This window comes from Bactrocera tryoni, chromosome 5 (genome assembly GCF_016617805.1).
Source record: "Bactrocera tryoni isolate S06 chromosome 5, CSIRO_BtryS06_freeze2, whole genome shotgun sequence".
Taxonomy (NCBI): Eukaryota; Metazoa; Arthropoda; class Insecta; order Diptera; family Tephritidae; genus Bactrocera; species Bactrocera tryoni.
This window is the reverse complement of record NC_052503.1, coordinates 43,259,790-43,286,691: the sequence shown is the minus strand read 5'-3', so window position 1 is coordinate 43,286,691 and position 26,902 is coordinate 43,259,790. Positions and strand designations below refer to the sequence as shown.

At 35.0% G+C, this 26,902-nt stretch overlaps 1 protein-coding gene across 3 annotated transcripts in view; it reads right to left on the bottom strand.

Annotated features, from left to right (window-relative positions):
* Positions 1–26,902, bottom strand: part of LOC120777766 — a 92,981-nt gene that overhangs the window by 8,081 nt on the left and 57,998 nt on the right. The window lies entirely within an intron of this gene.

The window sequence follows — 26,902 nt, the reverse complement described above, 5'->3', positions numbered from 1 at the left end:
GATCGGAATAATTAATTATTTTTCGTTTTATTTGCAATTTAAGGGTACTTTTTTGTCACAATGTGTAACTGTAAATAAGGAAAGTCACCTTGCAAATTCATTAATACCTATGAAATGATTAGAGACTAGTACTGGTATCATAAGAACGGGTAAGAGTACAAAATAAAGCAGGAGAGCACTTAGCATGGCTTGTGCACAAGCCAAAGATCTACATTTGTGCCTGTACTTATCTGGGTATGACTATAAATCAAAATATATTGATCTTTAAATTCAAATTATTTTCAATTATCCGATTATGTTCCTAAAAAGGAGTTCACACCACAATTGTCATCTTTGGTCAGGCAGAAATTGAATCAAAACATTTATTTGTATGCAAGTCGGCGAGCCACGAAACGACATAGTATTCATAGGTGCTGTATGTACCTGATTCAAAAGTGTTCAAAACAGACTTTTCATGCCAAAAATATATATATATATTTTTTTTATTATGAATGTGCATTAAAAATTCATAAATTACTCCGGAACAACGTTTGAAAATCGAGAGAATTTATTACTAAAATAATGTTTCGGTTCGCGAGATGCGCCCGATCCCGAATTTCACTCTTTTAGTTGAATGGGTACGTTAATAAACAAAATTGTCGCATTTGAAGTCATGAAAATTCACAAGCCATTGGTGAGACGCCATGACATCCTCAAAAAGCCACAGTCACGGGGGAATGCTATAGATCCATTATTACTTACTTTAAGGGCTTCAAGAAGGCGACGCGACATGCTATTTAGCCAAAGAAACAATCAATTTAGTGAAGAAAGTTTTTGGGGAGCGCATTATCTCGCGTCGTGTACCTCTAAAATCATGTGATTCGACACCGCAGAACTATATTTTGTGGAGTTATGTGAAGTAGTTTTAGAAGAGCATATTCGGCGCGTTATAGCTGGAATATTTTCGAGCCTGCTGCTGCAGTCACACGCAGCAGCTCAAACATTGAGAAGTGTCATATGCCAGACTTTGATTTCAAGTTATTAAAAAATACGATAAATAACTAAATTCTGAAAACTTTTATGAAAATCACTTTTATCACTAATTTTCTTCCATTTGGTTACTGATATATCAAACATTCCAGCAACCAAATAACTCTACTAAGTTAATCTAATATTAAATCATGTATGTATATAGACCACATGCTAGTATAATATCACCAAATCGGCCACAAAGGTTAGACAAAACCACCCACTTAGCTTTGAAAGCACAACATTACGGAAATGACCTTTATATCCGACTGCCATCAAAGTGTGTAATCTGAGACTTCATTAAAACCTGTGCAATTAAGCCAAAGCCCAGGTAAGCAGAAAGTGGCTTAGTTGCGGTTAGTTGGTTCATAACAGTCAGTAGCTATTATTTACTCAAACACCTGTAGTAGCAGCAGTACTTGCCACAAACTACAACAACAAATTAGTCCTACATTTGCTCTGCGCTTGTTATTGTTGTTTATGAATGTTGTATATGTGCATGTGTGGTTCAAGCATACGTTTTGAATAACTAATGACATTAATGAGCTGAACTTGTTCAGTGTGTGGATAAATGCAAATGTTACCCCAGTTTAACGCACATCTATATTATCAGCTAGTATTTACTATATATAAATGAGTCAATGACATATTAATCCAAGATAACACCGCTTGACCAGACAAGCTCTCTATGCATTTTCAGGTTATTGCTAATCACTAACAAATCTGCGCAAATCTGTTTATTTGAAAAATTATTAGGATTATCCGTCTAAAATTTAACACAACATCGATTAACATATGTATATACGATTGCATACATTTATTACGTGAGCAATGTTTCAATGAATTTTAACGTTAAGCTTTATAAAGTGGCTTGTGGCGGAATGGGTTGGGCTGCAGCGTTTCCGTTTTTTGAAAGATGGGAAATAAAAATGCATTTATATACATATGTATATATTTGTGTAATAATCACATCATAACCACACCTACTTCCAATTCGTAAACTTCATGCATTTTACGGCTTTCGGCCAAAGGGTTCGGGAAATCTAGCATTTTAAAAAGCGCAAGTTTGGGTATTAAGAATAAACTAGCTAAAAAGGTATTTAACTGATGCCACAAGGGTATTTTTACTTGGGCTCTGTGTAATACAAAGAATCGTTTTCCAAATTCCTAGGTTGGTAAGTTCATGTTGTAACGGTTATCTAGTCCCCGTTAGGGTGGTGAGGTTCAGATACTAAGTTTTCATCGAGGTCATCCGTGCAGTTTTGACGGGGTCTGTCGATAGGGAGAGGGGTGTTAAGTCTGTAGCGTTAGCTGGGCATGCAAAGAGAATATTAGAGTCGTGCGGGGACTCGTTGCATGCTGGTTATATATTTGGTATGTCGCGGGCCGATTCTGGATAAGTAGGAATTTAAACTGCTACAGTATGATATATAGAATGAAGCTGTGCAAGGGTCACCTTTGATTCTCGCCAGCCTGCAATGGGTGGTGGTTTGACTTCAAGTACGTCATTCACTGAGTGGGAGTCGGTGAAAGTGTTTGTGGTTCCACAGTGAATGTGGCGGTTAGTACATATCTGAAGTTAGTTGCGACCGAAGTCTGCTCGGCGTATTGTCTTATGTCGTCGACGTAGTTAAGGAAGTTCCTCTTATTGTTCCTGCGTCAAGAAGGCGACTACAGGTAGGGTTTTTAAGAAAAGAACCCAAAAGAAACTGCATGTCTGAAGCTTTCTCGTCTCTGTTCTAAAAGTGCAACTTCCGAGACATAGTCAAGAAACCTTTGACCGATAGTTGCGATTATTTTACTATATAAAGTCTTGCATTTGCATAGAACATATTCCACAATCTCTTCTTCTTCTACCTCATTTTTAAAATAGTTCACATTACACTTGAATCCTTCACCCAAATATTCTCGGAGTCTAGAGTTCCGCGCAATATCCTTTCTCAACCCACAAGAAAGTATTCGGTAGAAAGAAATTTAGTGGCCATGAATAAGCAAATGATAGATTCGGTTTGGTAAGATTAAGGAGTCAATCCTAAAAAGCATCCTCAATTGGACAGCTTAGAACGCCGCTCCGTTGTGGTACTTAATATTTTCTAAATACTGGATCATAAGAATCTTACAGATCCACAAAGCGTTTTGAGCCTATCACAAATTTGTTGAAATTTTTTCCTCATATCAATTTCGATTTCGACTCCTAGTGTATCGAAGGTAAGATTACCGATATGTTTCAGCCTCAGTCCCTTGGACAGCGGAAGGGAAAGTCCCTAGCAATTTCTAGCACACCCTTCTCCATGTAACTGTGACAACTAACGACCATCAAGATTTCAATCCTTACCGCATGAATGCCTATTGAACAGTGTCCTTTAAGAACTCCTACAATCGCGGAACTTTGCTCATGGCAAGTAATTCATAGGCCAAAAGGATCTCACAATCAGATAGGACCAACGCTTGCTAAGTGTACGCAAGATCTATTGGTCCAGTTCTAGAACGCAAGACGCCTATGCTGGTCGAAATCGGTACCATTCCGACGTGAGGTGGATAAAGGTGCCTCCTCTGGCTAAACTATTGGCTTTGCAGCTGCCAGCGATTCCGCTGTGAGCAGCTACTCAAACGAGTCTGATGCTGAATAGCATCTCTAGTGACTAGCATTGAACACTTAGTTAGCGAGCTGAGCGCAAGATTGATACGGGCCACTTCTGCTTGAAAAACACTACAGTGGTCCGGCATCCTAAAGCTAAATGCAAAAGCTGAGACGTATTTTGAAAGCCAAGGTTACAAAAATAGTATCGACAAGTGGAAGATCTTTTGAATTTTAATACTTCAGCATTCACCAGCAGTTATGTTGAATATTAATAAAAAATTTTGAAAAAAATGTAACTTTTCAGACTACTTAGTATTGCAGAAATGCATGGCAATTAAAACTTTTCAATCGATAAATTTTGTTCAGCCAATTGACAGTTTAAGTTATGAAAGTCGTAAAAGTGACAGTATGTTCGAACGCTATGCATCACTCAGCTGTCAGCCATATTTATTGTGTGTACTTTTCATCAATTATTTATTTATTTTCATTGTGAGTTCGCAATAATTTAGATCGCTGGTGTTACTGATGATGACATAATTTGTATATGCAAAAGGGTGTCAGTGTCAATTTAATTACATAATTTAACAAAAAAGTAGTTAGTGGTTGTTGTTGGGAGTACAAGTAAAAGTAACACATAAATGTGTAATTCGAAATGAAAATATTTATGTGACCCCGGAGAGCAGTGCTACTGAACATTAATTGAAATTGTAGCGCCAATAAAAATTCTAAAGCTCACACACATACACACACACACACACATACACGTATATGTACAATAGCAGCTTCGATATTTTATTATGCATTTATTATACAGTTCAACAGATCGCATTTTGTTTTCTCATCTGCCATAAATTAACAAGCATTTAGCTATGTACATACTTCAATCAATTGTCGAAGTGAATATCTCCCGGTGGACAACAACAACGAAACAACTAATATATTTAGCACTACTGCTATATTTGTGTGTGTGTGATAGCGGTTGTGTTGCACTTTAATGACGATTGATAATTATGCTTTTAGTTGTTGTTGTTGGGTGTCGCCACCGCGTAGGCACGTTCTAGGCGTGTCCGTCACTATGTCTGTCCGCCACCAACACGCCGTCTTGCTGCCATAAATCACCGACGCTGACTCAATGCAATTGTATTATTTGTAAGCTTATGAGTGCAACAAGCAATCAGCAACAACTACACAACAACAACACAACAAAAAGGCAACATTTGTCGTTTAAAAAATTAATTCAATAAACACAGTTAATGTGCGCATTCAGCAGAACTACGCTGCCACTGTGTATGTGTGTATGTGGGCGAGTGTTTGTTTGTGACTAAGTTCGTTGGTCGCCAGGCCGCGCAGCAGAAGTATTGCAACACTCCATTGTAGAAAGTCTGATGTACATATGTGCTGCCAGCAGAATAAAATGAAAAATACTGCAACAATGTTGTTGTTGTTGTGCACCTTAAGTGAACTAGCAGACATGTGCAAGTAAGTAAATGGCAAAAGAGAAATTGCGTGAAAAAACCAAGCAATTTCTGTTTACTTAAATATTTGTAGTGGCAACTGACTTTTTTATAATTTTATTTACTTACTAAAATGCCTTCAATGCTCAAAAGGAAAGTGTCATTGTGCGCTTAAGTGGTCTGCTAAACTTTTGCCACTTGTGTTTAATTTAATAATGGCATTTGTGGTGTCTGACATGGATTAAGTATGCAAGCATGAATGTAGGCATATTTTAGTTTATGAGTGTGTGTGTGCGAGAAGCTAAAAGTGGAAATTCGAAGCGGTTGCTGTTCTTGAAGTTTATTATAATTTATTGTCGACTTATTAGAGAGGCTTACCTTAACCCAATATTTCAAAGAATATTAATAATAAATGTCATCGAGCGATTAAATGAACTTCAAATATCAAAATTAATGTGTTATAGAAAATAGATCATATTATACATGTATGTATGTACGTGTATCAACATTTTATCAGATGATTACCATATATGCTATTTTATGACAACTATTTTATTCTTTCGGAGGCGAGCACTAGCAATGACTACGAGTTGTATATTACAATGGATGTATTTGTTGTTGCTATAATTAATTTTATTGGATATTTCTTGAAAAATTTGAAAAATCAATTAAAACAGCTTTGAAGTAGAAAATATTTCACGTAAAAGAATTTTTTAGAAAGGGTAATTTCAAATTAATATTACCCTATTAATTTAGAAGTAGATATATGTTGTGACAACAAAGTACCCGGAAATTGTAAATAAAACGCAAAATATTTAATATTATTTTCATTGTCGCCTTCATATTAGGTCTACAACTTTGCTTCCATCATTTTTTTTTGTATTCAAAATATTGGCCGTCGCTAGCTACTACTTTTGACCATCTTTCTGGCAGCATGCGTATTCCGTGACGAAAGAACTCCTCATCTTTCGAGTCGATCAATGTATCAGTCCAATTTTTGATTTATTCATAAGAACTGAAGTGCTCGTTAGCTAAACCGTGTGCCATCGATCGATTGTAGTAATCTTCACTAGATGTAATACCCTTATGTCAACGATTTTCCAGTCCTCGAAACACATTTCATAAACACTTTTTGGGATGGTTTTCAGCTCCTTCATCGAATTTGTTTATCTCTTCGATCGACAGAAAACGGGTTCCACGGTTTTAAGCTTGACTTTGGCCAACTCTGGTAAATACGGTGGTTTATTGTTGGTATTCGTAAGCATTAAATTGGGTCACAATTGTACACCTTTTGGAAAAAATTCATGAAACCGCGTGTTTACGTGGCGCATTTTATGGCGGAAGGCATCTCCAGAAGAACAATATACTCAATACAAAAAAACAAAAAATGTTGTCCAAAGTTATGCTCTACATAGCAGTTTCTCCTAAGGGTATTTCTGAGCCATTCTTTAAACCAAATGGACTGGCAATAAATCAAGAGACGTACATCAATCAGTGTTTGGACAAAATGTTGATTCCTTTCATACATGAACACCATAAAAACGATGAAATCGTATTTTCGGCCAGTCAAATCCTCTTCTCATTATGCAAATGTGACATTGGAGTTCTTGATCAACAAAAACATCTACTTTGTGCCTAAAGAAAAGAATCCGACAAACTTAACACAATGCCGACCGATTGAGGATTTTTTTGGGAGAAGGCAAAGCTTTAGTGTATAAAAATGGTTGGAAGGCTCAAAATTTGAAGCAGCTGACACGTCGCATTCGGAAGTTCCTCAAGGAAGTTGATACTAACGGTGTATAACATGCTTGCTGAAGTATGCTGACTAAACAAAGACGGATTGCTGACAATAGTTTTTTTGAAGTTCATTAATTTTTTCGTTTTTAAATATATAATATAATTATACTACATACAATAGCTTTCCTTTTTGTTAATAGTATATATTGAGTTACGCTGAAATAAAATTAGTGCAGATTTTTAGTTATAACGCGTTAGCTGATATAAAACTGAACGATCGGAATCAAGCGCTTGTATGGAAAACTTTTTCATTCGACAAGTTATTTACAAGAAATTTGAAAAAGGTTATTCTCTACGGTAATGGTATAATATCCATAGTAATTGTACAGATGGAATCACTATAACATATAGCTGTCATTTTTTATTCAAAGTAGTTTCCTTGTGCTTCGATACAGCGTTTACCCGGTCATTTTTCGGAATGCTCTTGAGAATATCGGTCGTCGCCTTTTGGATAGCTGAAATGTTCTGAAAACAATGTCTTTTCATGGGCAAATGATTTCCAAATAGGTAGAAATCACAGGGTGCCAGATCAGGTGAATAGGGTGAGTGATTAATGGTTAATATGTAGTTTTTTGTCAAAAAATCAGTGACAAGCGTCGACCGCTGACACGGCGCATTATCGTGCAACAGACGCCAGGACCCTGCCTCACGGTATTGTGGTCGAGCACGACGAATGCTTGACAAAAAACGCTTCATAACACCAAGCATTGATCGTCTGGCCAGGTGGGACGAACTCTCGGTGTACAATACCCTCGGAATCGTAAAAACAAATCAGCATTGTCTTTATTTTTGACTTCTGAAGACGACTTTTTTTCGGTGATGACTCGTCTGGATGCTTCCATTGGGCACTTTGACGTTTGGTTTCGGGATCATATTGAAAGCACCACGTTTCATCACCAGTCACAATCGAATATTTGTAGTTTATGTCCTTTCTCGACTCCTTATTCAAATCCTTACAATGTTGAATTCGTAGCAATTTTTGCTCTTCAGTCAATTTGTGCGGAACAAACTTGGAGCTCACCTTCCGTAGACCCAATTTGTCTATCAAAATGCTATAAATGGAGTCTTTGGTGATATTTTACTCCATTTCCATGTAACACAAAGAAGATTTCGGCTCATTCTTAATAAATTCCTGCACTTTTTCAATATTGTTTTGGGTAATCACTGATTTTGGCCGGCCCGACTTCTGATCGTCACAGAGGTCCTCACGAACTTCTTGGAATCGCTTAAACCTTTTACTACGGGATAGGCACTGATCACCATAAACTTTTTTCATCATTTGAAATGTTTCAGTAAACGTTTTCCCAAGCTTTAAACAAAATTTAATATTTGCTCTTTGCTCAAAATGCATTTTACGACCGATGACCAAAAGCTGCTGTCACTTTTTGATCGATAACATCGATTGTAGTTATCCAATTGTCTTAAAATTTTTACGAAATGTAAACAAGAGATCAAATTTTTTTTTCATATACCCACCAATAGGTGGCGCCAACAGAAACAGTTATATTTAAAAAGTTCTGTTTCTTTTGCGAGGGTCTTACAAGGTCTATCAAAAGCTACATTTGATTAAGCCTCAAAGAGAAAAACTCAATTGTGCCACAACCATCATTGAGTTATAATTTTAAAAACAAAGTGAAATCGTCCATTGAAGTCTATATGGATGTTGGCTCTACAAATTCCTCCGCATATGCTTACAAAAGGCCTTAACTTACTGCAGCAATATATCACAGTGTAAATCAAGCTATTCAACGTCTACAATAAAAATTCTTCTGAGAAAATATTGCCATTCTAGTCGAGTAGCTGGGAAAAGTAATGTGCAAGCCGCAAAAAAAAAATCATACTTGTTATGTCCAAAAGGAATGACCTTCAATACTTTTATCGAATGATATTTAGTGGATTCAATGATTTTAAATACAAAAACGAGTAACAGGTGAATACCAAAGGGCCAATTACAATCATGCTTTATTCTACCCACAAATTCGGTCGTAGAACCAAATAGTATTCTTTATTGAGTGCGTTTGACCCTGGGGATCAAAGACATCCTGAACTACACAACGGTAATCTAAGAAAAGAGTGAGCATTATATCGATTTTCTACGTGAATTTTCGGTTTTTGAAGCGTCATTCACTATTTTGTTGAACAGTTTTTAAGTCATTTTCATAAACTCCTCACCAGTAATCATGCGTTTCATGAATATAGGGTTCTCAGCTAAATTGTCAAGAACATCTACGCCTTCATCGTTTTCTCGTGATGAAGTAGACTCCTCAAAGCACGTTTGCAACAATTTTAACAATTCTGTACCCGTGATCTGATTAGAAAACAAACCAAATTTCGAACAAACTTGTTTTTCATTTCTTTTATGGTCCAATTTCCTAGACAAACAATTTAGTAAAAACCATCTATTCGCCTTGCGCGCGCAGTTTAAATGGAACCCTGTAAAACAGAAGTGTCTTACAGCATTGACCTTGCATACTACATATGTACATATAATATAACACAGCTGGTTATGAATGCTCTTATATGGATCAGTGTTGGTATGTTCCTCCATATTTTTTTGGAATTACAACTAAAAGCATCGCAATAATCTAAGAGGTATATATGTATCTATGTATGTACGTAATTCTTTCAAACTCTAAACTATTTACCGTTTAGCTTCTTGGCTAATACAACAAAGTAAATAATTATTAAACATGAAAATAGCTTTAAAAATATTAACAATGTAAATCGACTTAAAAATTTAAAACATGAATTTATCAATAAGTTAGTCTTAAACAAACAATGTGCCTTCAATGTTTGCTTAACAGCAAATCAAGCGCATGGAACCGGTGATCAACATAATTACGACACGCCTTTTATAAAAGATCAACAGCCATAATGACATGTGTATTCAACAGCTCATTGTGCGGCAAAAACAATAACGTCATCATTAATAGCTGACACAAATAAGCGTAATGAGCTATACAAACAACAACAACAACGATAATAATAAATGATGTGATAATATCTATTATAGAGAGACAATAATACATATACAAATACAGAAGAGCATATGGATGTCATAATAGCAATTACAATAACAAAACGCTTAATACCTTAATGCGTGTTTGCAGGGAAATATTCTTGAAACACATATACATATACTTATACTTAGAGCAAACTATATTTGCACGAACGAATGTGTGTTGGTGTCGGCTTTGAAATCACATCATCAACGGAAGAAACTAAGCGATAAATACGCCCACAACATCAGCAGGCAATATATATACATGTGTATGTATAAGCGTGAACGAAATGCTTTGAAAGATAAACGAATCGAGTTATAAGTCAGTATGTATGTAAAACATTGTGATCATATCTCTATGTGCAAATAGCGGAGGCTGAGCGTAAGCAATAAGTAAGAATCCAATGCCAACAAATGCTCTTATAAATATCTATGTATATATACATACAAGTACTATATACCCAAAGTTGTAGAAAAAACAAGATAAAACATTAACTTTAGTTGGACCGAAAACTTTAATACCCTTCACAGACTCCTTACATGAACCTTATTTTGATCGGTCAGTTTGTACAACTGCTATATTCTGTAGATATTATATTCATCCACACCAAACAGCCAATTTTACATAAACACGGTCGCCACGAGCTGTCAAAATCACGTCGGCTTTATAGATAGCAAACTTCGTGACAAACTTAAAATACCCTGTTCAGGGTATAATATATTAAGTGAGATGAAGTGACACTGTAGACGTAAATACTCTGACAGTAATGTGGGCAAAGCTTCGTTCCGAATGAAAGTAAAGCAACAGTAATTCGTTTAATTATATTAAATTGGAATTGAAAAGCGAATAAACGTTTGAAGGCAGACATATGTATGTATATTTAAACAAATATATAAATACAAACATGACATATATAAATACCTCTGAAAGTAAAAAATATTTTTTTTATAAAAGTGGAATCTCTCTTTTTCGCCAGAAGTGCAAGACACTTCGCCTCAACTACCTAGCGCTACAGTTCGAGAGGAAATAGTTTGATAGCAGCTGATTTTTCAACTATAAGACAGTGACAGCATTTTGTTAGACCATGAAAATCCATTTTATCCAGCGTTTTCGTATTACAAAAAGTTGCGTCTCTCAAAATGTCACATCTCACGAACCAATTACTCAAAAGCTGTGGCATGATGCATGTGTTTTGAAAGATTAGGTCTTTCATACAAAATATATGAATGCAACCTTTGACTTTTCTTTCCAAAACACTTGATTTTGTTAAAAATATTCAACAAAATTTTTGAAATAATTGCACAGGTTTAGAAGGAAGATATTAGTTCAATCGGTAAAGATTAAGCTTTGTGCGCCAATCCTTTTATTCCTGCGATAACCTTTATATTGGGTATGTGACGTTTACAATTGGAGATTTTATTTTTGTAACCGTCGTTTGAACGTTTTATATCGGATTTCAAAACTTTAAGGCATTTCGCCACAAATCATGTTTTTAAAGTCGTTACCCTGCATAATGTTAAAACTACTGCGCCGATTTTTAAATTTTGATTTTAAGGCTGTAGGGTTCTTTTTTATTAATTGTTGATATTTATTGTTTTACAATATCAGATTAACGGATTTTTTCGCAAACAATCACGTTTTTTCCCTGAAAGTTTTCCTAAAATATTTCTGAAATCCTCTCTGCGTTACCTGGGAAAAGTGATTATATAACGACGCGATAATGATTTTTTGATTTCAGATAATCCAACACACAAAAAAATTATAAAAACTGGTCTTGTTTGACACGTATTAAATCTGCTCTGCCCTTATTATTCCAGCAACTATAACGTATGGGCGGAAGTCTTCATCTGTGTTATTTCCTTATCTGTCATTAACTTATATTTTGCTCACTTCTGCGACATCGAGCGGGCAGAGTATGTCAGCTAGGTGGGTCAAGCAAATTGCGCCGTCTAGGGGACACGCAGGGCTTTGAGGGCATCACCTGGCACCACGTGGCAATCGCAAAAAAAGCACTTTTCGGTTTTTCTTGTCGCCCTTTGGCGGCCATTGACACCTAAACAGGGTGCACTGGATGACGGAAACTAAATAAACTAGGTGGCTGCACATGAGCACTTAATTAGAGTCATCAACCAACGATATAGGTTGAAATTCGTAAAGCCCAAACTGCTCGTATTAAACTTCCACCTTCATCAAAAGCCCAAAATACCGGAATATTTACAAAATATACTCTTTCGTCTTTCTTAGTTGGACTTTGATATTTGAAATCTTATGTATCATATTTGGGAGACTTTCTTATAAAAAGCTATATGTTACGATATTTGATTCTTCCAATAGTAAGGGTCTAGTAAAAATCGCTTCTCCACCATAACAATATAAAAGAGTTTATAAATATCGATACGCTTCAGTTGATACAAAAGACCGTTAAGTGAACAATTTCTTATACTCTATGCAATATGTTACGGGACTAAAAAAGTTTGAACTTATTTGCTTCAGAACAAAAATGTTCATCTTTCCAGATTGGACGGCTGTAGCGCCTAGCTGTCATACAAACTGAATGATCAAATTCTTGTATGGAAACTTTATTATTTGTGAAGAGCATTCTAGTTTCAGTGCAACCGAAATGTGAAAAACCATTCCTTTTCACTCATTTCATATCTTCGCCAACACGAAGACTTACTCTTTCTATATGCAGCGGAGCCATAGTTAAATTCTGAACCAAAGAGACGTTGTTACGACCCATCGCAATTTAGCTAAATTATTATTACCGCATACTTATATTTAAGAAATTTAAAAATGAATTAGCAAACATGTACCAGTAACGCCCATACTTCTTGTAATTTTTCCAAGTTATTTATTAAATATTTTGAAAGTGAAGCAATATTGAACTAAACTTTTGTATTGTAAAGAAATAAAAATTCGTTGAAAAAAATATATGAAGCATTACATTATTTATAAACGAAAAAATCGAACACCAACAATTTCCAAAAAAAAAGAAAACACATGTAAATGTAATTGTTCAAAAATAACTTTTCAGAAGGTCAGCTGCTACATGGCGGAGCCGTACAACAACAAACAAGCTTTGTCGATAGTCCCCTTATAGTTCGATAAAATAGTGTATGGAAGCAAATGTATCAAAATATATATATTTAAGTATGTTATATATATTAATGTATTTGTATGTATTGATGTATTGTATTTGTATGTTGAGCAAAATTTGTGTATGTAAATGAATTCGAATTGAACTAATAGTGGCTCATTTATAATGCATAGGGCGAAATTTGACATTGAAATGAAAACCAAATTGCCAGACGAGTTTTGAATAAATACATAAATTATTAAAACGCTACAAAGAAAACAATACCAAAATTGTTTGGCACATATTTAAGTATAAACACACTTTTCTGCATATTTCTACATGTATTTGTAAGTTGTTTTTTACATAGAACTCATGTGGTTATGGCGTTCACAAAGCGGACTATAGTGCTCTGGAAAGCTTTTGCTAATTCAATTATTAATTTTTTTCATTCTAAAGCAAGAAGGATTTGATGCGAAAAGGCCTATGGTATAAAATTATTTTTATTTTGCATTAACTTATGCTTATTCTAATATATTGTTTAATTCTACCATAAATTATGCAGACACTTGGCTGTCGAAAATAATAATTATTGGAAAATAGTTAATTTTAGCAAATAATTTTAATAATTTGATTTATAACATCCGCGGCTAGCTTTCAAGCGCACCAAAAGTAGTAGCAAACGTTTATTCGGTGTATGAAATTTATGAGGAAGTTCACACCAAATAATTCATTGAATCATGTTGTTTGGATAATAATAAAAAATATTGTGTTTCTAATCCAAGTTAAGAATAAAATTGAAAACACATACTTACATATACTGAGATTTCGATAAATGGAAAATTTAAGTTTATTGGTATATAGGAAGCCATGTGTGGAAATATTCATATAATGTCTTTGATAACGTTTTTAATATAATCTGCTGCTTTATTAAACCTACAATCCCGTAGGATTGGCGCCAAGCTAAAAAAGGTTCCTCAATCACTTATTAATCTACTTCAAAGGGATTAGTTTCTAAAATTCGTAGATGCTTTTGCCACGCTGGTTAAACAATGGTGTCGAATACAATTCCTATTTAATTTTAGTTTTCAGTCAAATTTCCATACACGGAAGACTTCAGTTATAACGGAAGGGTGATCCCAGTAAAGGCACTATTTTCAATAGCCTTTTTTTTGACAGATCACAAGTGATTCGTGTCAAGCTGTTATGTTAGTTTTATTTTGTTTGACATTTCATCATTTAAGGGTTAGACGCCTGAACAGTGTTGACAAATCTTTTGACTTTATTATGAAAACTCACCTTCTGTAAAGAACGGGCGTTTTGCTCAACTTATGGTCAATATAATTGCCCTACTGAGCGTACTATTCGCCACATCATCATCCATCGTCAGACCCACCATTCATTCTTGGATAATATTCGACTATATAGACCACGTCCAGTGAGGAAAATATAGCAGCCGCTAAAGGGTACCCGAAGACCGTGGATAGGCAATTCGACGTCGTTCGCAGCAAATGGACTGACGTATGGAACGATTTGGCGCATTTTAAATCGGGATAAAAGCTTACAAAATACAGCTTGTGAATCCACTGAAGCCGCTCGACTTTCCCAAGCGAAATCGCTATGCTCTATAGACTGTTGAAAAGTTTCAAGAAGATCCAATGTTTTCGAGCCAAATTTGTTCAGCAATGAGGCCCATTTTCGACTCAATGGGTATGTAAACATGCAAAATTCCATATTTGGGAGGAAGAACAACCTAAAGAGATTCAAGAGCTGCCATTTTATCTAGATAAAAAAACGGTTTGGTCTAGTTTGTGGACCGGTGGAATCATCGCATCATTTTTCTTCAAAAATTATGGCGTTGCGAAAAGTTAAGACTTTTTTGGAAGCTTCTGAAAGTTTGCTGGATCTTCCGCCTTAACGTACATATATACTTATGTCTATAATACTCCTGCTTACTTGAGCTTTGTTTGATCTTAGCTATCTTTAATTCAAAATTTCTTCGCTCGCTGTCCTTAGTACAACCGCTTGCTATTAAATTTTGCTTTACACGTTTGAGCCCAATTTAACCATTATGAATGATTCATGTGATAAAATTCTCTCAAAAATTAAAATGCAAACATTTTTATACCCTGAGCAAGGTAGATCAAGTTTGCCAAGAAGTTTGTAATACCCAGAGGGAAACGTCGCAAACTCTCTAAGTTACATAGGGTATATGAGTAATCAGCTTGACAAGCTGAGTTAATTTCGCCATGTCCATCTATATATATTCCAACAAGCCCTTCCGTTTTCGAGATATTGATCTGAAATTTTGCTTATGTCCTTTTCTGTCCAAGAAGTTATGGTCGGAATCATCGATATCGAGCTACCATAGCACATAGTATAGTTCTTTATAGAACACGTAAGGTTTTTAACTGAGAGACAACTGCTATGTATTTAATGGCTGAGAGAAAGACTTCTCCTTCAAAAAAGAAGCACAAAACTTTCGCGCATGCGTCACACGGCTGACATCACTTATGGCACTTTGTTTTAGCAACTAGACAGTTATTACATCATGTGGACGCCTACTGATCGGTAGTGCATCTATTTTAATATACATACACCTAACTGAATGAATCATAAAACTCCGTTGCGTTTACTTCGTCAGCGTGTGGTACCAACTACAAACTTTCCTTCACACGTTTCACCATATACACATGAATTTTTTGAAAAACATGTATCTACATATATAAAATCAATAGACGACTGAATTTGCATACGCTTTTAAATAAAATAATTCTTGTTGTCACTACCCATCAACTGGGTCAGCCATATATTGCAGTAAAAATGCGGCTTTTGTGTCGGCTCCATTCATATTTCAGCGAACGCGTGCCTGCACACATATTTATTTATGTACAAAACGAATGTACATATGTACATAGTAGAACAGCAACTGTTTGATGTAAAGCCTCATCGTAATTCGACGTTCCCGCACGCAATAAATCTCGGAAATTTCGGGCGGAGACCGAGCACAAAATAATTGAGCGGAACGAATTATGGGTTCTGCTTAAAAAAAAAGTTAAGAAAAATAATGCTTAAAATATAAAATGCATAATTTGTGTTACGAGTTGCAAGCGCGTTGAAAGAAATTCGAAATTTGGGGTGAAAATTGGAATAAAATTATTCCAATTCAATGAATTGGTGTTTAAGGAGATCCAAATGCATGCTGCCTTGTTCTCAATCGTGCATATACATATATATGCAAATATAAATAGCATATTGGAATATTTGTTTATTGACTATAAAGCGACTATAATGAAAGATCGCAGCTGTTTGGACTCACCGGAAAAGTTTTACTAATTTTTATATATTTCTTATAAGAAAACAGTCGACCATGACAATTTCAGGAAATCGCTTTTTGTTGATATTTAAGATGTGAGTGCGATCGAAATTAAATAAACTAAAATATTTAAAAATTGTGTCAATAAGATGTAAACTTAAAAGTGGAATGTTTTCTATTAGATTTTTTTATTAGTTTAAGTTCTATGAAAAATTTTCCCAGAAAGCATCACATTTCGTCTAATAAAAACAGCCGCTTTCGGAACAAAAATCCTGTATCAACAAAGCGCCTTGAACTTTTTACATACCTACCTAGATATTTTTTCTATATCCGCTAGTAGACTTGGATATTCAAAAATGTGAGATCCACAGTATTTTAGCCTTAATCACGTACAAGTGGAACAATAAAAAAGGAAGTTTTCATATAATTTAAACCCGTTCTTCCGAAATTAGCTTCAACAACTGACATCTGGTAAGAGATCTAACTCAAAAGCGTGGTCGTCGTTTGAGCAATTATCATACCATACCTACTGTTGTGGGCAAAAAATAGCAAGACTTTATAATTAAAATTTCGCGCGAAAACCTATTCGTTGCAATTTTTTATTCAAGGTTGGTATGAAATCAGTGACATCTGTGCCAAATGTCACATCAATACAACCATTAGTGTTTAGTATACACATTTGACTATTTTTTCGATCAGTGAAATTATTCAAGAAAGAAATTTCATTAAATTTTATGATCGGATTGCAAATTTCTGGTGCCGAAATGTTCATAATGTTGGAAAAGGTCTTGGGAGATATTGTTTGTAGCGAACAAGTGTTTTTGATTGGTACAAATTATTCAAAGAGGGTCGAGAACATGTTGACAACGAACCACGTCCAGGACAGCCATCAACATCTACTGATGATCAACACGTCAATGAAACAAAGAAATGGATGCTTAAGAATCGACGATTACAATTCAAAGATCTTACTGGTATTGCTGGAATTTCAGAAGGAACAGTGAAAACCATTTTGACAGATCATTTGGACCTAAACAAGTGAAATCACGATTGGTTCGAAAATCACTAAATTTTTCCGAAAACCAACGTCGGTTAACGTCTGTGAAATAATGCTTTCCGACAACCAGGATACCACAAAACATATTATTACTGGCGATGAGACTTGGATCTATGCTTACGAACTGGAAACAGATGATCAATCGGCTGAAGACCTTGGCAAAGATGGGCCGAATTGGAAAAAACTACGTCAAAGCAGGTCAAAAATCAAGGTTATATTTACAGTTTCCTTCGAATATCGCGGTGTGGTGCACTCCGAATTCCTTCTGACCCGCCAAATTATCAACAAACAATACTATTTGAGTGTTATGTGTTGTTTTTGGGAAGTTATTCCTAAAGAGAGGTTGGAACTATGAGCAACTGCTTTGATTCTTCGTGAGTTTTTCGCCAAATTTTCAATCAATTGTGGCTTAACCACCGTATTCGCCTGATTTAGTTCCACCTGACTTGTCGCTATTTGGCAAACTCAAAATACCGTTGGAAATGGATTATACACGAAAATATCAAGCGAAAACGGTCGTGTTCGAAGGCCGGTGAATCGCCCCAAACAGTGGCCAAGGCGGGGTTGACGGCCAGGAAGGGTTTGCTTTGTGATTAATGGTATTGGAAGGGAATCTTCCACTATGAGCTGCTCCCGTATGGTCAGACGCTTAATTCTACCATCTACTGCGAACAACTGGACCGCTTGAAGCAGGTGATGGACCAGAAGCGTCCAGAATTGGCCAACAGGAAGAGTGTAATGTTCCACCAGGACAACGCGGGACCACACACTTCGTTGATGACTCGTCAGAAGCTACGGCAACTCAGATGGTAGATGTTTATCGCATCCACCATATAGCCCGGACATAACGCCAAGTGATTGACACATGTTCCTGTCCATGGCGAACGCCCTTGTTGGTGTAAAGTTGAACTCAAAAGAGGCTTGTGAAAAGTGGCTGTCCGAGTTCTTCCCAAATAAGGAGGGGGGCTTCCAAGAGGGGGTATTATGAAGTTGCCGTCTAGATGGAAATAGATTATGGAACGAAACTATGGATATTTGAACTAAATCCGGTCACTCTTTATAAAGCATTGAATAGAGAGCATAAAAGCGGAAGGGAGATTTTTGACAACCTAATATATATACAAATACGTATACTAAAAAAATAAAATTGTTCCAAAAGAAATAATTTGCTATTACTATAAAATGTTCCTCTTTTAAAATTTTTACTTCCACTATTTCGGCATAAATTTCATATTTTTATTAGAATCTTAATTGAAGCATTCGTGCCTGTATGGGCTTTTGACCAACAGCAAGCGCAATCCAACTCATTTTGGGGCACTTTCTCATATAAAACACACGCACATGCAATTAACCCATAAGTACTTGCGTAGCCATAAATACGCACAAACCATAAATTGTGTACTTAAGATACGCAAAAGCAACCGAAAACCCCAGACACACACACGTAGACAAAGTAGTAGCGCTAGCAATAAACTTTCACTTAACAATGAATATACGAAAAAATATTTCTACTTTGAATAAGCTTTATTTCTACGCCACGCACCCTTTCTATCTGCGCTTGAGGCGGCTAATGGACGCGCTTATAAAACTAGCTGGCGTCATAGTTGGTTGTTAGAAGTGTATGTACATAATTAGCAGACCATGTGGCATGGGCCGCGGAAGCAGATGCCACAACAACATGTTTGATTGCTGATAATATTGCGGAAAAACTCCAAAAATAATAACACTATGAACAAAGCCAACTAGTTGGCGGCATGAAGCCGTGTGCACACTCGTGTGCCGGTTAGTGTAGTCAACAATGAGCAGCCAAAAAGTTGTTGTGTGTGGCAGCACCCACTACTGCGGCTGAAGAAAAGCGCGGCAAACGAGCAGCAACGCGCATAAATAATGCAGCGTAAGAGCGGCAGCGGGTGGAAGGCAAAAGATGGAATAATTTTCAATTAAAAGCCAACAAATTGCACTTTTGGTGGTGTACGGTTGATTATCAGGCAGAACCGTTACCATAACTATTTTGTATCGTAATGCTACCCGCATAGCGAGTGGCTTTTCAAGCGTATGCATGAGCAAGCGTTTATACTAGTAGCTGTTTAAGTGTCTGGCTGTAATTTTTTTCTAGACTCATTCGTTAGTGCGTGAGCGCAAGCGCAGTGCTTTTCCTTTCAACATATACATATGCATAATATCTAGTATACATACATATGTATACGGTACTTGAATGTGCGTAGCATGACAATTTTTTTTTCGTTCAACATTAACATATGAAGGCAAGCATTGCAGGCAACAAAAGGTGATGCTCTAATAAGCCTGACTAATAGGAAAATACCCAAATTTAAGAAAAATTGAAACTCACCAACGAATAACAAGAATGAGATCGCGCTTTTCAAAACAGTAAGTCGCGTACATTTTTCGTATAATTTTCAAAAGAAAAATAGTCGAATATTTTTCAAACGCATGAAAGTGTTGAAATATCTGAATTCGTACAAATTAATTTATAGGGTTGTCAACTTTTGTTAAATAGAAGATAAATACCCCTCTAGTGCTAAAAAGTGGCTTAATTATCCTAAAGCATAGAAACAAAAACTGTTTGTGGCGATCTCTTGATCATACTCATACGAACAGATTGATGTGTCTGTCTTCATCAAACAATGTATTATTACTAAGGTTAAAGGAAATATATTGACTCTTGTGAGTCAGAACAAACCAAATATTTTTTTGACTTAGTACACTGAAAAATATAGAGGTTTTTAGACACCTCTAATCCGAGTAAAGTTTCTCTAATTAGAGGGGGTAGGTCCTCCGTTTTACAGTTTTTTATTTTATACTTGTTATCAGATAGAAAAACTCAAATCTCGCTCTTAACAACTGAACAAAATATCCCGTATCATAGATTTTGAATGAAATTTTTTGATCCACCAAAAAGTATCGAACGAATTTGTCTTAAACCTAAGTGATTAAAAGACATTAACGATTAAAATTTGATTATTTTAATGCAATTTTTTTACTTATGATATAAATCAATGAAAAAAATTATAATAAATGGGAAAGGTAATAGTCTTTAGGACACTTTTTGCTCTACAAAAATGATCTGGAAATGAAATTAGAGAGCATGTTTTTGTGACAACAGTGTATCTTCGTGCATAAAATTGACAAAAACTTGATTTAGCCCTCATATAACAAACATATAACATCGGTGTGCCTTTACCCAATATTATTGGTGATTGTATGTGAGGTACCTTAATGAATCTCGGGGAACATTTTATTAGTATGTGGCATTTTCATCGTATGATGATATGATAAATAGGTCAATACTAACCACAACTAACAAATACTACATATGTATAATGATTTTCTGTTTTCCAACAAACCTTTTGTCGAATATGTCGTTAAGTGTTTGAATTATGTATATATATTTATATATATACCTTAAATACAAAACAATGTATTATCAAAAAATATTTAAAATCGTTGTCAGATATAATAACCAATATAAAACCGTTTTGTGGCGAAAACTCTAGTTTTTATTATGAGTATATGATAACTAATATATAACCATTATATAACAAAAACTCAAATGTTGTCGCAATATTAGTGGTTTCTATTATATCCTTTTTTTCTTCGCCTCTAACTTATGAAAAGTGATGTTACGTTATTTTGCATTTTAGGTGACGATATAGTATAATATGTACTCTGGTGGCCACGCAAATCTTACCAGTGGATTTTCTTATGTTCAAATTTTAATAAATTTTTGCTGTGATCTATGCAAGAACCTTTATTTGATATTGAAGTGTGAAATGTTTACAAATACATACATATGTATATTTGAATGATTTGTGCGAAGTCGTACAGTAAGCAGAAAGTTTTTGAAAATGTGCGCTAAGCAAAAGCGTGATAAAAAATTGATTATGTTTACAATAAAGAAAGTAAGAGTGTCGGTTAGCGAGATAGCGAGAAAAATAAGATGTAGCCATCCAACAGTACTCAATTTATTAAAAAAAATTAAACAGGACGGTTATTTGGAGCGTTACAATAGTGTTCGGACTAGGAGGAAGACATCTCCTCGAATAGATGATATTATCCATAGAATATCTTTAAAGGATAGCTTCAAGAACACTACAGAGAGAAGACGGGACTTAGAGCAGGCAGTACAATGTGGCAATAAGTGCGTGAACAAGACGGAGGACGTTGCAGGAGTATGCTTTGAATGCGCGGAAATCAGCGGCCAAACCGCTTTTAACGAAGAAAATGAGGTTTGCTTGTTTGGAATGGGCGAAACGCTCCGTAAGTGGTCCTTTAGTCGGCAGAAAACGGTATTATGGTCGGATAAAAGCAAATTTAATTTGCACTAATGGTCTGGGCGAGCTTTTCTTTTTATATCCGGAGTCATTTACTTTTTACTGATGGGATGATGAACGATCAGAAGTATGGAGAAGTTGTATCCCATTTTATTGTGCCCGTCGTATATATAGGCAATACTTCTGACATCATCTTCCAGGTCAATTCCGCCCCGTGTCATCGGGCTAGATCGTTTCAATGCCTCCCCGGGTTCAAGCAGTTATAGCCGCCAAAGGTGGCTTTACTGCACATTATACCATTTAATTAAATATTTATTAATTTATTATGTCAAAAAAAAAAACAAAGCAAAAATTACTCCAATATTAAAAAATAGAATACAAAATAAAAATTCTAAATATAGGAGAAACATTATTTTCATAGTTTTCTTACAAATAGTATAAAAATTAAAATTATTTCCTCACAAAACTACTCATTTATTATATCATATTCTGCATTTATTTTAATCTTAGAAAGGTTTGATAAGTTAAATCGCGGTAATTATAAAAATACGATAATATAAGTTTTCGTACTTAAAGTTGGAAAATTTGCAATTTCGGACCCATTTTTAAAACAATATTTTTTTTTTTATTTTTTGGCAATTATCGTTGAGCAGATTATTGCTCAATGCCTCATCTAACGCCTATTTTCAACATGAAAATCTTTTGTTTTTCTAGACATAATACTGAACACATATTTTTTTTTTATTTCGGCACAATATGAAAAATTTGGAATTATGAATTTTCGAAATTTCGAAATTTCTACGATCGAAAAAGCACTCTTAAACAGTGAAGAGCCTAATGAACAAAACAAATTAAAATTTCTTCCAATTCGAAATACAAATATTTGTTTAAAAAAATAGGTCGAATAAATCCAACGTATTTTCTATTCGAAAGCTGAGAAAAAATCTTAAACAATATGCCGGCTAGTTATTTTTATAATGAAATACTTTTCTTCGTTTACTCAAATACATTCCGTGTCAGAGAACACAAAAACCAATACTTTGCAAAATAAAAATTTTAATTTAAATTTTGGATGGAATGAAAGATATGAAAAATAGCCTGACCAAATGAAAAAAATGCTAAATTATTCTAAAATTCATCGCTATGGCAACACTGCCTACAAAACTGCCAGTTGGTCAAGTTTTGCAGCTGTTCAGCAGGCAGCCGACCGCGACCAGCAGCAGACCTTCGATGCTAATTTGAATATTCACCTAACCAAGCGCTGTCAGTCACACATACATACACGCCACACTCCAATACCTTTAATAAAAGCCAAACACGTACCTACATATGTACATATGTATATTTATATGAACACACTGTTATTGTTGACTTTTATTGCTTATGCTATTTCAGACAATAACAATAAAACAAAACGGTGTTTATTGTTGTTGCCATCGTAGTCATAGCAACATTACGTCATACCACGTTTTGTATAAAAAGTGGACTTAAAGTTGCCGGCAGCATTTATCATTCATATATTCGTATATATATTTATAGTGTATGCGTCTAAAAAACAAAGAGAAAAATAAACAAGCAAATAAGTTGATTACGTTGATTGCCTTTTGCTCTTCACCTTAAAGCGCGCGAGATTTTCATTCAAACTCTGTTTGCCAAAGCTTTAGTAACTGTGATTCTACTATTATATAATACATGTATGTATATTTAAGTATTAAAGAATTTGTTTGTAATGGCGATAAAAATACGATCTGCTATTGCTGCTGTAACAAAATGTTATTTTTGGCAATTTTGTTGTCATTTTACTTCTTCTTCATCTTAGCTGGAACCTTACAATGACAACATATTTACATAGATATGTGCTTGTATGTAAAATGTATATTGTCAGATATTTCAGTGATCATGACATTTGTTGAATAAATGACATTTTCTGAATATCAAAACATACGTACATGTTGTACATATATGTATGTGTGTAAGTGCATGTTACAGCTGATAAGATGCTCGATTGTTGTGTCTCAGTCATTGTCAGCATTTTTTTAATTAATCACAATATATACACACGTACATACATATATATAAGCAAATGCTATCATCAACTTTTTATTCTAGACATTTTTATTAGAATAAATGGGTTAAGGCCAGATTTTACAGCGCCATAAACCCATTTTTCATAAATTGCTTGCGAATTTCATGCCAAACAAAAAAACACTGTTTTTCTAATAAAAATTTAATATTGATAAGAAGAATGTTCATATTTGAATAATCTTATAGCACAAAAAAATATTTTTATAATAAAGGGTGTCCCAAAATGAACGCAATATTCAAATTTGCCGCCATTTCTGTACTAAAGTGTTGGCAACCCCAAAAATATCTTACGGCAAAAAAAAAATATTTTTAATAGAGGGTGCCCCAATATGAACGCAATATTGAAATTTGTCGCAACTTCTGTACCAAAGTGTTGACAACCCTAAAAATATTTTTTGGACTAAAAAAATTAATTTATAATAAAAGGTGTCCCAAAATTAAAGCAAAAGCAAGAAATAAATACAGGGTATGCCAAAATTAATGCAATATTTAAATTTGCTGCTATATGTAATAAAATGTGGTCAGCCCTAAAAAAAACAAATTGATAGCTAACAGTTTAGTCTTAGTAAAATGAAGCGTGACACGACCGCAGTTTAAAAACTTCGTACCAAATTTGGTCAGAATAATCCATGGTGTTAATTTTGAGACACCCTATATAAGTTCACAATTTACTAAAAATAATAGAATGAATCATTGAACTGACTTGATAATGGACGAGTCAACTGCAATACAATATTTGAAATAAAAAATAACAATAAATCTGAGATCACGCTTATTTTTACTTACTGTAAAGTTTTGAAATTGGTGTTGCTATGTCAATACTATATTTGTTATTAAACTGATGTTATTCAGTTATTAATTTAAAAAATTTTAGACTTGACTTGGAATAAATTTTTATGGATAATGTAATGCGTGGACGCTGCTCAGTGCAAAGATGTTAATAAAATGTTATTTGACGCAAAGAAAAGGCTTTCTTCATGTCTTCAAGCAACGAAATTTTATATTTATATTTTGTGAGGCCAATTTGGGGGAAATTGCAATCCAATGCTGTTATTCTGTTTGAGCTTCTAGTATAGTATGTTTAGCGAGGGTAGCTAGCGATAATGGTCCCTATAACATTATCCGGGCTAACTCTGACCATCGTATATTTTTAATTTCAGAAAGGTAGGTAAGTAGGTCGAGTGGCTGTTGACGACGCACCTCTAATTAGAAGGTCCATTGTCAAACCACCGCGACTAAAACCCCCTCACTCCATTGAATCTGAGCTTCTGATGGAGTTCATCAGTGCAAACAAGTTTTATCCATGCAACCGTTAGCTCCTATCTGTTCCGACGACTGTCCGGTCTACGTAAGCGGAACGGCTTTTTATCCGGCCAAAGACTGCGAACTCGACAGAATTCTGCCGCTACAACAACAACTTAATTTTTACTAAACATTCAAAATATGTTTCATAGTCTCTTATTCTTCTACCTTCTGACACTATTACAATAGTCATTATATGGTGTTCCTAGTCTGCTGTCATGTCTGGCAATTAGCCAGATAACACGCGTACTAGACTTTTCTTAAAAAATGAGTAAAAACTTTTAAACTTTCTGTTATTGCCTTGTTTACTGTATCTAAAATCGTTCTATGAGAAAGTTCATGGAATACCAGCAACATCTACGTAGACAGCCAAGCAGCAATCTAGGCAGTAACCTTATATCGCATATCGACCAGAAGTGTTTTGGGAATCAGTGGAAAGTGTTGGCCACAAGGGCATCGAGGGTAATAAAATAGTGGACAAGATTACCAAGAAGGGTGTGCGGCTAACATCCGGAACATCCGGATTGGGCTGACAGATCGAAAAGATTGCAGAAAATGTCTAGAACAGCATCAGGAAAATAATGGTATCTCTTGTGCACTTGTATCGCATTGGGAAGCCTACGCTGTAAGTATCCTTGGTCCCCACAGTATGATACATTGGAGTAGGTATCGACAGTGAGGCCGCAGAGCCTATTAAAATTCGCGTCAAACGCAGGCATCCTAAACGATGACTACTCCTTTTGGACTTTGCAAATGAATTCAATGTGGTATCGCAACGGACCAAACATGTCTATGTGTGGCTTATTAGTCTACCAGACTTACTTAACCTAACCTTTATAATTAGCAGTTTCATAAAAATTGTCAAAGTTTAACTGTTATATACCATAAATTTTACTCAACATGACATAGTAACTTGATATAGAGATAGATATAAGATTATAGATTCTTACTATGAATAGACCAAAATCCTCCTTAAATGGGAGAGTTTCACAAAAAACTTCGTGCACCAAAAGATATTTTTTTCCAACGATCGAGATATCGATCACGAAATTAAGGAGTCGTTTCTACGAGCGCGAGCCGCAATAAGTGATTTCTTATGCTCTTAACAGGTGATCCATTTCCAGGTTTTCTACTTTTTGAAGTAAAAACACAGAAACTTCAAATTTAATGGGAAATGTTTATTATCATTCGAAATAACATTCTTTGGCAGTTATTTTTAGCAAATTATCTCTCTCAAATGTTGGCCTCTTCTCAGATGGTGTCCATCCGTTGATTCAAATTTAGTTAGTTAGACCTAACATTCAAAACCCACATGGTTACATTCGGAAAATTGGTTTGTGATATAAAATACTTTCTTTAATATGGTGATAAAAACAACAATTTTTTACTTAAGTTTCAGAAAAAATAAATATTCGAAGTCTTCAAACACAAATATTTCTTCAGAACATACTTTCGAACCTAAACCTAAACTAAATGATCATCAACTCTTTCCCATTCAAATTGTTACTGTAGTATTACTAAGCTTACCATTTGTAGCCCGCTTTCAAGAGCTACTTTGCAAATTGAGCAAAACTAAGCGAACAGTCGAAAAACAAAAACAAAACTTAAAAGAGTGAAGCGAAAAAAATAAAATAAATGGCCAACAAAAAGTGCACAAACAAGTGTGTCAATTGATTAGCACAAAGTCGACGATTAAAGCGGCGATAGGCACACAAAGTAAAGTGTGTATATAAAAACATACAATACATATATTTATACCATATACCTATCTGAAAGTGTTCCACATACAATGAAGTGCTACAACTGGAGCAACAAAGTGAGTAAAGAGCAAAAGAGCAATTAAGTGCCGCACGCAAATGTACGCACGGTTCAAATGTCAAAACTTACACATACAAAAAAATTACTTTATGTGAATGCGTGAATAAGAGCTTCTCT